At 40.2% G+C, this 16,159-nt stretch overlaps 1 protein-coding gene across 6 annotated transcripts in view; it reads right to left on the bottom strand.

Moving 5' to 3' along the window:
• The window catches only part of SPOP (speckle type BTB/POZ protein), a 92,254-nt gene that overhangs the window by 46,119 nt on the left and 29,976 nt on the right, over positions 1–16,159 (bottom strand). Inside the window, exons 1-2 of one of the 6 annotated variants that reach the window (XM_017854003.1) lie at positions 10,458–10,994; positions 1,105–1,155 (exon numbers count right to left, since the gene is read on the bottom strand). The exons of 3 other annotated variants lie outside the window; for them this stretch is intronic. The gene's annotated coding sequence lies outside the window, so the exon portion shown is untranslated. Of the gene's footprint in view, positions 1–1,104; positions 1,156–10,457; positions 10,995–16,159 lie in introns of those variants that run through there. 2 more of the 6 variants (XM_017854002.1, XM_017854004.1) reach the window with 2 other exon arrangements.

Below are 16,159 nucleotides of genomic sequence, written 5' to 3'. Positions count from 1 at the left end.
TTTTTTTGAGACGGAGTCTTGCTCTGTCGCCCAGGCTGGAGTGCAGTGGTGTGAGCTCAGCTCCCTGCAACTTCTGCCTCCTGGGTTCAAGCAATTGTCCCACCTCAGCCTCCCGAGTAGCTGGGATTACAGGCACGTGCCACCATGCCTGGCTAATTTTTGTCTTTTTAGTAGAGATGGGGTTTCTCCATGTTGGCCAGGCTGGTCTCAAACTCCTGGCCTCAAGTGATCCACCTGCCTAGGCCTCTCAAAGTGCTGGGATTATAGGCATGAGTCACCGCACCTGGCCCCAAGTATCTCTTTTCATAAACTGTAATTCTAATTTCCCTGAAGGTCTTTTATGTTTTTGGGTTTTGTTTGTTTGTTTTTTAGATAAGGTCTTGCTCTGTCGCCCAGGCTGGAAAGCAGTGGCACAATTATGGCTCACTGCAGCCTAGACCTCCTGAGCTCAAATTATCCTCCACCTCAGTCTCTTGAATAGTTGGAACTACAGGCATGTGCCACCACACCTGGCTAATTTTTGTATTTTTTGTAGAGACGGGTTTTTACCATGTTGGCCAGAATGGTCTTGAACTCCTGAGCTCAAGCAATCTTCCTGCCTCAGCCTCCCAAAGTGCTTGGATTACAGGCATGAGTCACCATGCCCAGCATTCCTGAGGAACTCTTCTAGGGAGAAAAATAATCTGACTCTAAGGTTTCCATATCATATATTATCAACTATTGATTAAAAATTTTCATTCAAATATCATTTCTCCCCTTACCATTATTGTAAAGTCTTATCCTATATCTAGAAATCACCAGAGAAGATCAGAATAAATAGTTCTGGCTTACTCCAGGTAAGAATACTTAAAATAAAACTTTTTTTTGAAGCCACTTATGAAAAATGTTTAACACTGTAATGATTCTTATTTTAAAAAGAAAATCTTACATGCTTACCTTATATGACTTTAACTTTTAACTTTACCTATCATTTGCACTAAAATGAAACAGTAGATTGTACTCAAGAGGTGTATTTTAAAAGTCATGGTAAATGTTTTATGCATTTCATTCTGCTTTTCCCTCATGATTAAACTATATTTAAAATAAAACTATGTAAAAACTCACCAAGTTAAGTCAGTAGGAAAACTCTAATTTGTCTTGTCTAACAGGAAATCTCTGTTGGAAATAAAGAATATGAATCAGACTTAACTAGATTCTGAATCTCATACAAGTCTTTACTTATTTTGTCTATTCCTAAAAGGAAAATCTCACAAAAGAAGGGGATACATTTGCAAAGAAATGACTAGTAAAAATTTACTAGTCAAAATTACCATTCTTAGGTCAAGATGGGTGGATCTCTTGAGGCCAGAAGTTCGAGACCAGCCTGGCATCATGGTGAAACACTGCCTCAACTAAAAATACAAAAAATTAGCCAGGCGTGGTGGTGCGCGCCTGTAGTCCCAGTTATTTAGGAGGCTGAGGCACAAGAATTGCTTGAACCCGGTGGTGGGGGATGGGCTGGGGGCAGGGCGGGGTGGAGATTCCAGTGACCCCAAAATCATGCCACCGCAGTCCAGTCTGGGCGACAAGAGTGAGACTCTCTCAAAAAAACAAACAAAAAAATTACCATTCCTTTACCTCATCACTAGCTCTGAATGCTCTATTTCTTAGTCATCTCTCAAAAAAAGATTATACTTAGAAATGGAAGTCAGAAAAATCCAAGCTGGTTCTCCTTTTTTTTTGAGATACAGTCTCAGCTCTGTCAGCCAGGCTGGAGTGCAGTGAAGTGATCTCAACTCACTGCAACGGCCACCTCCCGGGTTCAAGCAATTCTATTGCCTCAGCCTCCTGAGTAGCTGGGATTACAGGTGCCTGCCACCAGGCCTGGCTAATTTTTGTATTTTTAGTAGAGACATGATTTTGTCATGTTGGCAAGGCTGGTCTCAAACTCCTGATCTCAAGTGATTGGCCCACCTCGGCCTCCCAAAGTGCTGGGATTACAGGTGTGAGCCACCTCACCCAGTCCCAAGCTAGTTCTTCTAATAAACTGACCTATGAGTGCAGCAAAAATGAAGTGACTTGTCTCGTGTCAATACTTACAAGAAAAGAGAGATCACTGTTGCCAGCTCTTTCACAAAATGCTGAAAGAATTATTACAAGTTTTAATGTCAAACACCTTTTTAAAAAAGTGCTCTATGGGTAAATTACACCAAAGCAAGAGGCATTTAAACAAAGCCATGTATCCTATGGTTTCTGTTTAGAGACAAGGTCTCACTATGTTGCCCCAGCTGGAGTACAAAGGCTATTCACAGGCCTGATCACAGTGCACTATCTCAGCCTCCTGAGTAGCTGGGACTATAAAGCCACATGAGACCAGGCCTGGCCCTATGGTTTTAATAAACAACTGTGACAATGAGATGCAGAATGGTGGACATTAAAGACTGGATTAATACTGGTTATACAAGGGAGAGAAAGAGGTTCCTGTTGAAGACTGGAGAGATAGCCAAGCAACACCAACCTCTGATAATCCACCGTATCCTACAAAGTAGCTCAAAACAGAAACAGGGATAAGAGAAGTAGCAATGCTTCTTGGAGTCTAACATAGGCAGAAAATTCCACTGATATATTCTTTTGTGAGAAAATAAAGTATTGCATAAATCATAGGTAAGTGATTCCTTAAAAATAGAATCTCAGCTGGGCACAGTGGCTCATGCCTGTAATCCCAGCACTTTCAGAGGCCGAGGCAGGCGGATCACAAGGTCAGGAGATTGAGACCAGCCTGACCAACATGGTGAAACCCCGTCTGCACTAAAAATACAAAAATTAGCTGGACATGATGGTGTGTGCCTGTAGTCCCAGCTACTCGGGAGGCTGAGGCAGGAGAATCACTTGAACCCCACAGAGGTTGCAGTGAACCAAGATCGCACCACTGCACTCCAACCTGGCGACAGAGCAAGACTCCGTTTAAAAAAAAAAAAAAAGTCTCTTTCTGAAAATGTAAGCACCAACTTTAACTAGTACATTGGTACAAATAAGATTCTCTTAGACTATATAATAGCTTTTGGTAAACAAAGTCCAGTTACTATCAGTGATCAAATAGCCATCACCAAAAACTGTGCTAAATGACTGATGCTAAAACAGGGCAGTCTTAATCAGATACCATAAAATAAATTCACTTGAGGTCAGGAGTTCGAGACCAGCCTGGCCAACATGGTAAAACCCCATCTCTACTAAAAATACAAAAATTAGCCAGGCGTGCTGACGGGCGCCTGTAATCCCAGCTACTTGGGAGGCTGAGACTGGAGGAGAATCCCTTCAACCTGGGAGGCGGAGGTTGCAGTGAGTAGAGACTGTGCCAACAATCCCATGTAGTTCAGTTAATAGTAGCAGGAGTCAGGCTGAATTCATGCAACAAATATTTACTGAGTACCAACTGCAGGGCATTCTTTGCGACACAGTGGTAAAGAGACAGACAAGGTTCCTGACCCTCTGAGGATAGAAAGATAGAATGCCTTTAAGGCAGAAGATATCAACCAACTCTTAACAAATGAAATGAATAGCTATGATTCTTAAAGCAGAAACCAGTATCTTTAGTCCCCTACTCTCCAACTTTTTTTTTTAAGCTTAAGGTTTGGGTTTCTCAAAATTTAAAGCATCTGACAATACTGCTAAGGGCTGAACAGGGAGACTAACATACTGTTGGTAGGAGAACAAACTGGTACTACCACTTTGGAAAATAGTTTATCATTATCTAATAAGACTAAAGATTCTACAATTCCACTGCAAGTACATGGTCTAGAGAAACTTCTGTAGATGTTCACAGCAGCATTGTTCATTAACAGCCAAAAACTAGAAACAATCCAAGTGTCTATCAACAGAATGAATACATAAATTGTGGTATATTCATGTAACAGAATGCTATATGGCAATGAAATCAAACTACAGTTCTATATAGCAACATGGATGAAAGTTATGAACATACATATTGTTAAGTTCTTCCTGAAAGATATAAAAATGTAAAAATCACATAATGTATTATTCCAATTTATACAAAGTTTAAAAACAGACAAAACTAAATTATATTGTTTTAGAATGAATCCTAGGTGGTAAAATCATAAAGAAAAATAGGGATATGATTATCACACGTCAGAACAGTCGTTATTCTGAGCAATGGTGTAGGTTATGATCTAAAAGTGAGATGCAGCAGGCTTCTTCCAGGTGTTGGCAATGATATATTTCTAGGTCTAACTGGTGGTTACATAGATATTTGCCTTTTGTAATTAATCCTCACATTATACAGTCATGTTTTGTGTATTTTTCTGTTATATTTCATAATAAAAAATGTTCAGGCCAGGCATGGTGGCTCACGCCTGTAATTCCAGCACTTTAGGAGGCTGAGGAGGGTGGATCACTTGAGATCAGGAGTTCAAGACCAGCCTGGCCAACATGGTGAAACACCATCTCTACTAAAAATACAAAAAAAATTAGCAGGACATGGTGGCACACACCTGTAATCCCAGCTACTTGGGAAGCTGAGGTGGGAGGATCACTTGAACCCAGGAGGCAGAGGTTGCAGTGAGCCAAGATGGTGCCACTGCACTCCAGCCTGCACGACAGAGTGAGATTCCGTCTCAAAAAAAAAAAAAGTTCAAAGCATACATGATTAAAATAACCTAATAGAGTTACATATTATTGGAGGCTAGAGCCTCCAATAATATATAAGTGTGAGTACATCTTGCACATAATACAGTTTTAAAAAAAAAAAAAAAAAAAAGATAATTTAGGACGAGAAGTCAGTAATAAAACAAGGCCACCCAGGAATAAATACCTATAGGCAGGATTTTCTATTACTTTCTCTGAATTTAAATGCCATACCTAAGATCTATATTTCAGGGAAATTTTCTGTACTAATATAAAGGTTTAAATCTACATATGACTACCACCAGGAACCATGAGTTAATCCCCAAATTATTTTGAGACAAAATCTTCTGAAAAAGCAAAGGCAAGACACAAGTATTTTTTGCTTTTACTAGTTTAATCATGGCCTCTGATGGAACCTCCAGTAAAATCCCAACTCCCTCTAAGTGAAAGCCTTACAATGGCCAAAAGAGTCCTGCACAATCTGGACTTGATTACCTCTCTGGCCTCATTTCTAACTACGTTTTCCTGATCTCACTATGTACCAGCTACACTGCCCTTTTTTGTTGTGGTTCCTCAGAATAGGCCCATTCCTGCCTTGGGGCTTTGCACGTGTCATTTTCTGTCTGAATAAATCTTCCCCTCGATGTTCTCAGGGCACACTCCTTCACCATTGCTAAGACTTTCCTTGTCACCATCTCTGTGAGGTCTTCCCTGACACCCTTAAAAATGAATTCCTGGCTGGGTGTGGTGGCTCATGCCTGTAATACCAGCACTTTGATATGCCGAAGTGGGTGGATCACTTGAGGTCAGGGGTTCAAGACCAGCCTGGCCAACACGATGAAACCCCATCTCTATTAAAAACACAAAAATCAGCCGGGTGTGGTGGCACACACCTGTAGTCCCAGCTACTCAAGAGGCTGAGGCAGGAGAACCGCTTGAACCTGGGAGGCGGAAGTGGCAGTGAGCTGAGATTGCATCACTACACTTCAGCCTGGATGACAGAGCAAGACTCTGTCTGAAAAAAAAAAAAAAAAGCAATTCCCTCCCTTAACAGCCACAATCCTATTCCTGCTTCATAATTTTTTTTCTATAGCACATAAAGTCATCTACCATCCTGTATCTTTTTACAATCTGTCTTCTCTAACTGGAAAATAAGCTCTACCAAGGCAGGTTCTTGTCTGTTTTGCTGCTGCACCCAGACAGTGTCTGGCACATGGAAGGCTACAAATACTTATTTAATAAATGACTGAATTAATGTTTTCTTTTAGATTCCCCTGCTTGAAAGATTAGACAGTAACTCTATACAAAAAAAAAAAAAAAACCCAGAATGTTTCCCCACTCTGTATGTCAAATTAACAAAGTTTATTTTACTAACAAGTTTCAGGTTTATGCACTTACTATTAATGAGTCAGAAGATTAAGACTTCTAAAAAGTTGATACAAACATAACTATATTTTCCCTTAACAAATGTATAATATTGGCCAGCCACAATGGCTCATGCCTATCATCCCAGAACTTTGGGAGGCCAAGATGGGTGGATCACCTGAGGTCAGGAGTTTGACACCAGTCTGGCCAATATGGTGAAACCCTGTCTCTACCAAAAAATACAAAAATTAGCCTGGTGTGGTGGTGGGCACCTGTAGTCCCAGCTACTAGTCAAGAAGCTGAGGCAGGAGAATCGCTTGAACCTGGGAGGCAGAGGTTGCGGTGAGCCACGATGGCGCCACCGCATTCCAGCCTGGGTGACACAGTGAGACTGACCTCAAAAAAAAAAAAAAGTGTAATACCTGTTTTTAATGATAACAATGCCATTGAGGGCACAAAGAGACAAGAACTCTCACGTTCTGCTGGTGCGGTGTAAATCAGCATAACTATTATGGGAATTACTTGACAATATGTAGCATAAAGACTGAGTACTTACTATATATACTATTTAAGTTTGTAAAAAGTGACCACATTTAACTTTTATAGTCAGAAAAAAAAGTTTTTTAGAAGAAAGAATCATGCAAAAATATGTATCATTTCAATAAAAAAGTTCTTCAGCACCTTGGAAGGCCAAGGCAGGCAGATCACTTGAGGTCAAGAGTTTGAGACCAGCCTGGCCAACATGATGAAAACCCGTCTCTACCAAAAAATACAAAAATTAGCAGAGCATGGTGGCATGCGAAGAGATTGCAGTGAGCCGAGATCACGCCACTGCACTCCAGCCTGGGTGACAGAGTGATACTCTGTCTCAAAAAAAAGAGAAAGTTCTTTATACTGTATTTGGACGCCAACAAAAGCAATAAAGGTTTCTGTTACATATCCAGATGAAATATCTCAAGAGGGTAACTACAGTTAGAAAAATAATGGTTTTTTACTTAGGAACTAAAAAAAGTTTTATAGCAGTTTCCAGAGTGGAAGGGAAAACAAACTCTACGGTGTTAGTGTTCCACATAAGAGCATAATTTTCTTCTAAAGAAAGATTTAAGATAGGAACATTTGTATGTAGCATAAAACGTGGGACTGATGTGACAAAGAGCAGGTAAACAATTTCATTCAAACTTGGTGACTACGATGACATAGGGAAGATAATTCACTAAACGAAATTGCCTACTGGGTGACATGACAGATACTTCCGAGTATACATATAGTGCTTATACTTTTGAAGGAATACGTCATCTATGTTAAAGTTGGCATAAGCCTAGATCCAAAGGTTACTTTCCAACCACAATACTTATTACCTGAACCAAACCCTGAGATAAGAACAGATCTGAGATAAAATACACAGGCATCTGATATACTAGTTCTATTTATTACTCTGATTTCTATTTGAAGGTCTTATTGGTTGTCTTAAAAAAAATTCAGCACATAAATTCTCAAATTCTTAAAGATAGTTGATATATTCATGAGACAGGTGGCTGCCCAAACTAGTTGTTAAGAAAGGAAGTCCTACTCAAACGCTTGCAGCAGGCAGAGTGTGTTATTAGAGAAGAGTAACAGTTTTCATTTGTAACACTTCAGGATTCCAAGTGCTCAAAGCTCTGAATAGGAGCCAGGTTTAAAGGGTGAAAAAACACAGAGCATAAAAATTAAAAATATACTCAACCTCACAATAATGAATAAGGCACAGAGGATTAAAGACTCCACAAAAATTTATAAATGAAAATAATTGGTAATTGAAACATATGGTCCTTGAACAAAATTTAAATGTAATAATTGTAATCAAATATCAAGGTGAAGACATATTTTTTAAATGCTTCCTTTGGCTAAGAATGCTTCAAGAAACCCTTCTATAAATATCAACTATGTCTGGATCACACTGAACTTAGAAAGTAACATAAGAAGAACATGAACTAGATTGGAGATCACTAAATAGTCCCACACTCAGTAGGGAGAAAATATTCTAGAAGAAGGCTGGGCATGGTGGCTCACGCCTGTAATCTCAGCACTTTGGGAGGCCCAGGTGGGCAGATCACCTGAGGTCAGGAGTTCAAGACTAGCCTGGCCAACATGGTGAAACCCCATCTCTACAAAAACACAAAAATTAGCCAGAAATAATGGCGGGTGCCTGTAATCCCAGCTACTTGGGAGGCTGAGGCAGAAGAATCGCTTGAACCTGGGAGGCGGAGGTTATAGTGAGCTGAGATCGCGCCACTGCACTCCAGCCTGGGCGACAGAGCAAGAATCCGTCTCAAAAAAAAAAAAAAGAAAGAAAGAAGGTATTCTAGGAGTTAAAAAGTAGTAAAAGAAAGCTTACAAGGAGAACAAAAGGTGAGCAGTAATTGAAATTTATTTAAAAACACCCACTAACATGAGACAACAGAAATGCAAAATATTAAAATGCAAGCTGGCCAGGTGCTGTGGCTCACACCTGTAATCCCAACACTTTGGGAGGCCAAGGCAGGAGGATCACATGAGCTCAGGAGTTCAAGACCAGCCTAGGCAACATAGTGAGACCCTGTCACTAAAAAATTAATTAAATTAAAATAAAATGTGAAGTTGCCAAATTTATCAGATTCCAAAAAGAATCCATAAGGAAAGAAAATTTCAGAGCCTCTCATTCTCTGATAAAAGAAGACCATTATTCCAAAGTATGGAAGGTTTTCCTCATCCCTCTCCCTCCCTCAAATAATGACTATAAATACCAAAGTGTTGGACCCAGTGGGAGAACTCAAATAATGAGATAGTTTAGGACAAAATCAAACCATTGAAACAAAAGAAGAGGAGAAGGAGGAAGAAGAAGATGAGGAGGAGGACAAAGACCAGAAAAGATATGTACAAAGTTGTTCACTGGTTGTCTGTAATGTAATGGGGAGAAAAAAGGAAAACAATTTAAATATCCATCAAAGGGACTGTGGAAAACCTGTGAAATATTCATACTGTATAATAAAAACAAAACAGCTAAAATGGGAGACCTAGATCTGAATCTACCAACATGTACAGATTTTGGAAAACAAGAATGAAAACAAGACTGCTACAGAACTTATATATATATATATACACACACACACACACACATACACATACACATCCATATGCACATATGTACTCACACGTAATTTATTGTCTAAATATTAAGCACGTAAAGCAATACATTTTCATACATACACACATACATACACGTCTACATTGCACTGGAATGATACACGCTAAATTCACGGTAACAGGTAGTCTCTGGTAGTGAAGGATGGAAACAGAACAGAAAGTATAAATAAATAAAACTTTAGCTGACAGTGTCACAGTCTCTTTTTGTTTGGCTTTTTCTTTTTTTAAGCTTTTCAAATCTATGAATTCAGGAAAAATGGTAAATTAGAAAAGCTAAAGATTGCTTAATGACTTGTGATACAGAAAAAAAAGCTAAATAGCTTAAAGCAGTATTTTAAATAGATACTAATGCAGCCTAAATCAAACCAAAAAGAGCCAATGAATTCAGTCCAGATCATCTCACTAATGAAAATCCTGTGTTGGTAAATATTTTTCCTATAGCTGATGGGAATCATACAGCACTGGGGTTCCTTAAGCAGAGAAAGTAAAGGGACTGACTTTATATATGTCAATAAGAAAGCACATCCCTCCCTTCCTCCCTTTCTCTCTCTCTCTCTTTCTTTTGAGACGGGGTCACCCTCTGTCACCCAGCTGGAGTACAGAGGCTCAATCTCTGCTCACTGCAATCTCTGCCTCCTGGGTTCAAGCAATTCTCCTGCCTCAGCCTCCTGAGTAGCTGGGATTACAGGTGCGCACCACCATGTTAGTGAGGCGGGTCTCGAACTCCTGACGTCTGTGATCTGCCCACCTCAGCCTCCCGAAGTGCTGGGATTACAGGCGTGAGTCACCGCGCCCCAGCAGAAAGCACATCTTAAAATAATGTTCATAGTAATCCGACATATCTTCATAGAGACCATAAATCCTTATATTTTGCCTTAATTTTGTTTATTCCTCTAAGAACCAATCTCTCTTTTAATCATCTCAAATTTCAGTACCTGAAACTCAAAGACAGATTATAAAAACAACACTTCAGGCTTTTTTGCCTTCTTGAATTGACTTAAGCTTTTTTTCCTTCTTTCAAATATGTTTTTCCTCCTTCTTCCTTGACTTTTCCCATCTCCAACCTGTTGTGTTTTTTTTCCTTCCATTCTCTCACCAACAGTTGCTTTCAACTGCTAGCAAGCCTCTGGCATATTTATATTTTTTCACTTCTTAAAGGAAAAGATGCTCCCACTCCACAGCCCAAACGTCAAATAAAGGGGAAAAAATTTATGTACAAAGTACTAACCATATTTTGATATCTTTCCTTTCTGTATTATGGCTAGGAATAAAGCTCTAATTGCCAAACAAGAGAGCAAAATCAAACTTACCTGTACATTTTATCATCTTTATAACATTTAAATTTATCCAGGGTCCTCTGTTTCACAAGTCACTTTGGTTAGGAATTATAAGGCCACTTAAAATAGGCCACTATAGTTGAGCACTATAGTCTAGTGGAAACCATAACCTCAAGATTCATGGTAGACAAACAACCTAGGCCAGGTGTGGCAGCTCATGCCTTTAATCCCAGCACTCCGGGAGGCCAAGGTGAGCACATCACTTGAGGTCAGGAGTTCCAAACCAGCCTGGCCAACATGGTGAAACCTCGTCTCTACTAAAAATACAAAAATTAGCCCGGCATGATGGCGCAAGCCTGTAATCCCAGCTACTTGGGAGGCAGAGGCCACAGTGAGCCGAGATCACGCCACCGCACTCCAGCCTGGGCGACAGAGTGAGACTCTATCTCAAAAAAAAAAAGAAAGAAAAAAGAGAGAGAAGCAACGTGTGCATTTCCACCCCCATCCTCCTTTAAAAGGATTTCCAAGGTCCTTTCCAGTTAAATGCTTTAAGCTATATAACCACTCCCTCATAAACAGTATTCAATGTTTCACAGTCTTCAAAGTACTCTGACATTTATGATCTTATTTGGGATTTTCAACAGCTCTGTGAGGCACACAGAGCAAGCAAGTATTTTACAAATAAGGGAACAGAAGCTCAGAGTTCCAATTTGCTGTGGTCACATGGCTATTAATGGGCTTGAGTTCAGAACACAAAGTCTTTTAACTCCTAAACCAACACTTTGCAATTCCTTTGGGGTGACTCTTAGATCAGGTATGGTCTTTTATTCAACACGTAGGAGTGGGAAAAATACCTGAGAAAGATACTTATATTCCCTAGCTTTCAGTTCCAATTTCATTTTCAAGTGGCAACTCAGTATGAATGTATGTTCTTTTGGCAGGGCAAGGTGACTCATGCCTGTAATTCCAGCACTTTGGGAGGCCAAGGCGGGCACATCGCCTGAGCTCAGGAGTTGCAGACCACCCTGGGCAACATGGTGGAACCCTGTCTCTACTAAAAAATACAAAAAAAAAATATTTGCCAGGTGTGATAGTACATGCTTGTAGTCCCAGCTACTCGGAAGGCTGAGGCTAGAGAATCACTTCAGCCCAGGAGGCAGAGAGGTTACAGAGAGCCGAGATCATGCCACTGCACTCCAGCTTGGGCTACAGAGTGAAACATCGTCTTAAAAAAAAAAAAAAGGACATTATTTCATTCTAATGAATTTGGAGCACCATTATTAATGGAGACCTCAACAAATCATTAATGGGTTCATGTCTACTTCCACGACTAGATCCTGGGAACGAATCTTATATTGTAATTTTTTTTATTTTTTTTTTATTTTTTTATTTCTTGAGATGCAGACAGAGTCTTGCTCTGTCACCCAGGCTGGAGTGCAGTGGCGCAATCTCAGCTCACTGCAACCTCCGCCTCCCAGGTTCAAGCAATTCTCCTACCTCAGCCTTCCAAGTAGCTGAGATTACTGGGATTACAGGGGTGCACCACCACGCCCAACTAATTTCTGTATTTTTAGTAGAGACGGGGTTTCACGATGTTGGCCAGGCTGGTCTCAAACACCTGACCTCAAGTGATTCACCTGCCTTGGCCTCCCAAAGTGCTAGGATTATAGGTGTGAGCCACTGCACCTGGATGTTGTAATTATTTCAGAATGACTTTTCATGCTTTAGCACCTAATCATCAGTTTTTTCAAATAAAATATCTATTGTTTTAACATGCCAGAGTAATTTTTCTAATCTAAGTTTTCAAGAAACCAGTGTCTTTCTCCACAGCTATCTTCCTCTCCTTCGCCACAAGCTTACAGAATTAAAAGCACAATTTTACCATTCTTTAATTATACTCATTTCAGGTGTCTAACATGACTAAAATACTAACTGGCACCTCTTCGTCTCAATTGCTTAAGCTAAAAACCCTATCTTTTCCTATCCTCTTTATCAGGAAGTCCTGTCAGCTGTCCTGCTTCTCAATGTATTCCACATTTATCCATTTCCGTCCAAGCCAGAGTTTTCTCACCTAAATAGTTACTGGTTTCTAATCGATCTCCCAGCTTCCTCTGTAGCCCAATTTATGTATTCTTCACATGATAGCCACAGTGGGCTTTTAAAATGTAAATCCAGATATCGCTCCTTCACTTAACCATACTTAGAATTCCAGCTCTTTATCTGAACCTACAGAGTCCTGTAAGAGCTGGCCCATTATACCAAATTCATCACCTACCACTCTCCCTTATCACTAACTTTACTCCAAAAACACTGGGTTTTCTCTCTACAAACAAGCCAAGATTGTTTCCATCTTAGGGCCTTTGCATTTTTCCCTCAGGCTGAAAGAAACTTCTTCCAGATACTCACATTGCTTCTTGTTACTTGTGGTCTTCTCTGACCACAGCCAAAAGCAGTAGCTCTACGCCTACACCTGCTATGAATGTTTCATGTGACTTAATCCTCTACACTGTCTACAGTCTATAGCCTGATCATTCGGGTGCACTTATAATAATCACATGTGGTCCTGCAGGGCTGAGACTCAGAACCTAGACAATGGGGGCTCTCCTGAAAGAATGCCCATTTCTAAGTCTGAAGCAGCCCACTGGTCTTTTTCTTTTCAGTGCCCAACAGAGTACCTACTAAACTCTTTTACTTTGGGTGTACAATTTTAAACAAAGACATACTTAATCTTAGAAAATTTTCCTATGATGTTGTTTAGGTCTCTCTTTTTAAAAATTACATCACACTTCTAGATTCTGTATTTTTTTATTTGCCTTAAAGAAATCAGCCAGGACCGGTGGTGTCCCATTATGACTAGTCTTTTTTTTCTTTAATTGATAGAAAGTAAACTATGGGCTGGGCGTGGTGGCTCATGCCTGTAATCCCAGCACTTTGGGAACCAAGGCGAGCGGATCACCTGAGGTCAGGAGTTTGAGACCAGCCTGGCCGACATGGTGAAACCCCACCTCTACTAAAAATACAAAAATTAGCTGGGCATGGTGGCGCATGCCTGTAATCCCAGCTACTCGGGAGGCTGAGGCAGGAGAATCACTTAAACCAGGAGGCAGAGGTTGCAGTGAGCCAAGATTGTGCCATTCCACTCCAGCCTGGGCAACAAGAGCGGAACTCAGTCTCAGAAAAAAAAGAAAAAGAGGCCAGGCATGATGGTGAACGCCTGTAGTCCCAGCTACTTGGGAGGCTGAGGCAGGAGAATCGCTTCAAACCGGGAGGTGGAGGTTGCAGTGAGCCGAGCTCGTGCCACTGTACTCCAGCCTGGGCAACAGAGCAAGACTCTGTCTCAGTAATAATAATAATAATCAATAAGCAGAAAAACAAAAAGTAGAGATTATGAGTATTTCTGGAGATAAAGATCTAAATAATACCAGCAATTTTAACAAATACCTTATACAGTGATAGTAAAAATTGACGAAACTTGCTAACACTAAATTTTTCCAGAGTAAAAGACTAAGCTGATTTGAATAAACTGATGGAAGTTATTAACACTCTTTGTGGGCGAGAAGTTTGTACCTAGAACATCCTGTATTGTGCGTAGCACAGAGAAGGTGCTTCACAAGAAAAGTCTGGTGAATAAAGGAATAAAATAGCTCTGGAGATATAAAAGGACTTAATAATATCCAGTCAAATGATTTCATTTTACAGATCAAGGAACTGAACCCCAAAGCAGCTTAGTGGCTTGCCCAATGTGATAATAATACATACAGGAAGCCAGCAGCAGAGTTCGGAACAGTACCTAGCTACTAGCTATCGTACTATCTCCCCACAGTTATGTGGGGAAAAAAGAGATGTTGTGCTCAAGAATTTCAGTGTGGGTAAATGAAAGATAAAAGATTGGTGAAAAATAATCAGACTGTAATTCAGGACACTGGTTCCAATAATGATTGATAAATTGGAATAGCGCAAGAAAGACATTGGTGAGGCACTATAGTTACCCATTAAGTAGGATCCAAATGGGCTACCAAATTCTCTCCATTATCAGAAAGGATACTAGAAACAAAACCAGAAAACACACACAAAATTGCCTTCCCTCAACCTAGCTTTCCAGTCTTGTCTAATGTGACTGGTCAAATTAAGTCAACTGTCAAGCTACTCAATTACACTGCTCAGTCTATATTCACAGCAAAATTAAAGTGGCTATACAAACTGGATTCCTCCTAAGGATATGGAGTTACAAAGATAAATTTGCAACTCTATTTGTTCCTGGCTCCTGTAACCTTTTCTTATTTTCAATTCAACCAAACCTTTACTGATTAAAACAGCATAGACATAATTTGATTCATTCTTAAGATGTGAAAGGTATCTTTATTTCCTGAATAAAAGGCATCCTTTATTTCCTCTTTCAAAGCAAAGATTCATCCTATCATCTTAATCAAATTAGTATCAAATATTTAGAGTACCCGTTTTGTGATAGGCCTATGGATCATTTAAATTTTGGAAGAATAGGCCCGGCACTGTGGCTCATGCCTGTAATCCCAACACTCTGGGAGGCCAAGGCGGGTGGATCACTTGAGGTCAGGAGTTCCAGACCAGCCTGGCCAACATGGCGAAACCCTATCTCCACTAGAAATACAAAAATTAGCCAGGCGTGGTGGTGGGCGCCTGTAATCCCAGCTACTCAGGAGTCTGAGGCATGAAAATTGCCTGAACCCAGGAGGCGAAGGTTGCAATGAGCCAAGATCGTCCCATTCACTGCACTCCAGCCTGGGCGACAAAGTGACACTCTCAAAAAAAAAAAAAAAAAAAAAAAAAAAAAAAAAAAAAAATGGAAAAAAAAAAAAAAAAAAAAAAAAAAAAAAAAAATTGGAAGAATAAATTTTCCCTACCTATACTACTATAGGTTGATCATCCCTAATCTGAAAATCTGAAATGCTCCAAAGTCCAAAACTTTTTGAGCACAGATATGATGCTCAAAGGAAATGTTCATTAGAGCATTTTGGATTTTTAATATTTGGATTAGGGGTGTAAATATTTCAAAATAGGAAAAAAATAAAAAATCTGAAACACTTCTAGTCCCAAGCATTTTGGATAAGGGATGCTCAACCTGTAGTAGAGTCACTACTACAGACAGATTTTAATCTTAAAGCTAACAACTAATCTTAACATTAGTAAATGTGTTTCTATTGTTTGTGCCTTTGTCAATCAACATAAAAAAATATTCATTGGATGCAGTTTGAATGTCCAGTCCCAGGCTGAACTGCCATTCTCACCATTGCCAGTGTCTCTGTGTGGTTTGAATAAGGAGAAAGTGTTTCTGGCCTTGAAGACCCAGAAGAAGACTCAACTTAAAAGAATAACTCATATTTTCAAGAATGTAGAGTTTCTCTTCAGTACATAAAATTTCCTCCATTAGACAATTTCCTACCATCTCTTAAATTCTTCCTTTATTTTTTTTTTTTTTGAGGCGGAGTCTGGCTCTGTCGCCCGGACTGGAGTGCAGTGGCCGGATCTCAGCTCACTGCAAGCTCTGCCTCCTGGGTTTACGCCATTCTCCTGCCTCAGCCTCCCTAGTAGCTGGGACTATAGGCGCCCGCCACCTCGCCCGGCTAGTTTTGTATTTTTAGTAGAGATGGGGTTTCACCGTGTTAGCCAGGACGGTCTCGATCTCCTGACCTCGTGATCCGCCCGTCTCGGCCTCCCAAAGTGCTGGGATTACAGGCTTGAGCCACCGCGCCCGGCCA

This window comes from Rhinopithecus bieti, unplaced genomic scaffold (genome assembly GCF_001698545.2).
Source record: "Rhinopithecus bieti isolate Rb0 unplaced genomic scaffold, ASM169854v2 scaffold_35856, whole genome shotgun sequence".
Classification (NCBI taxonomy): Eukaryota; Metazoa; Chordata; class Mammalia; order Primates; family Cercopithecidae; genus Rhinopithecus; species Rhinopithecus bieti.
This window is presented reverse-complemented; position numbering and strand designations above follow the sequence as displayed.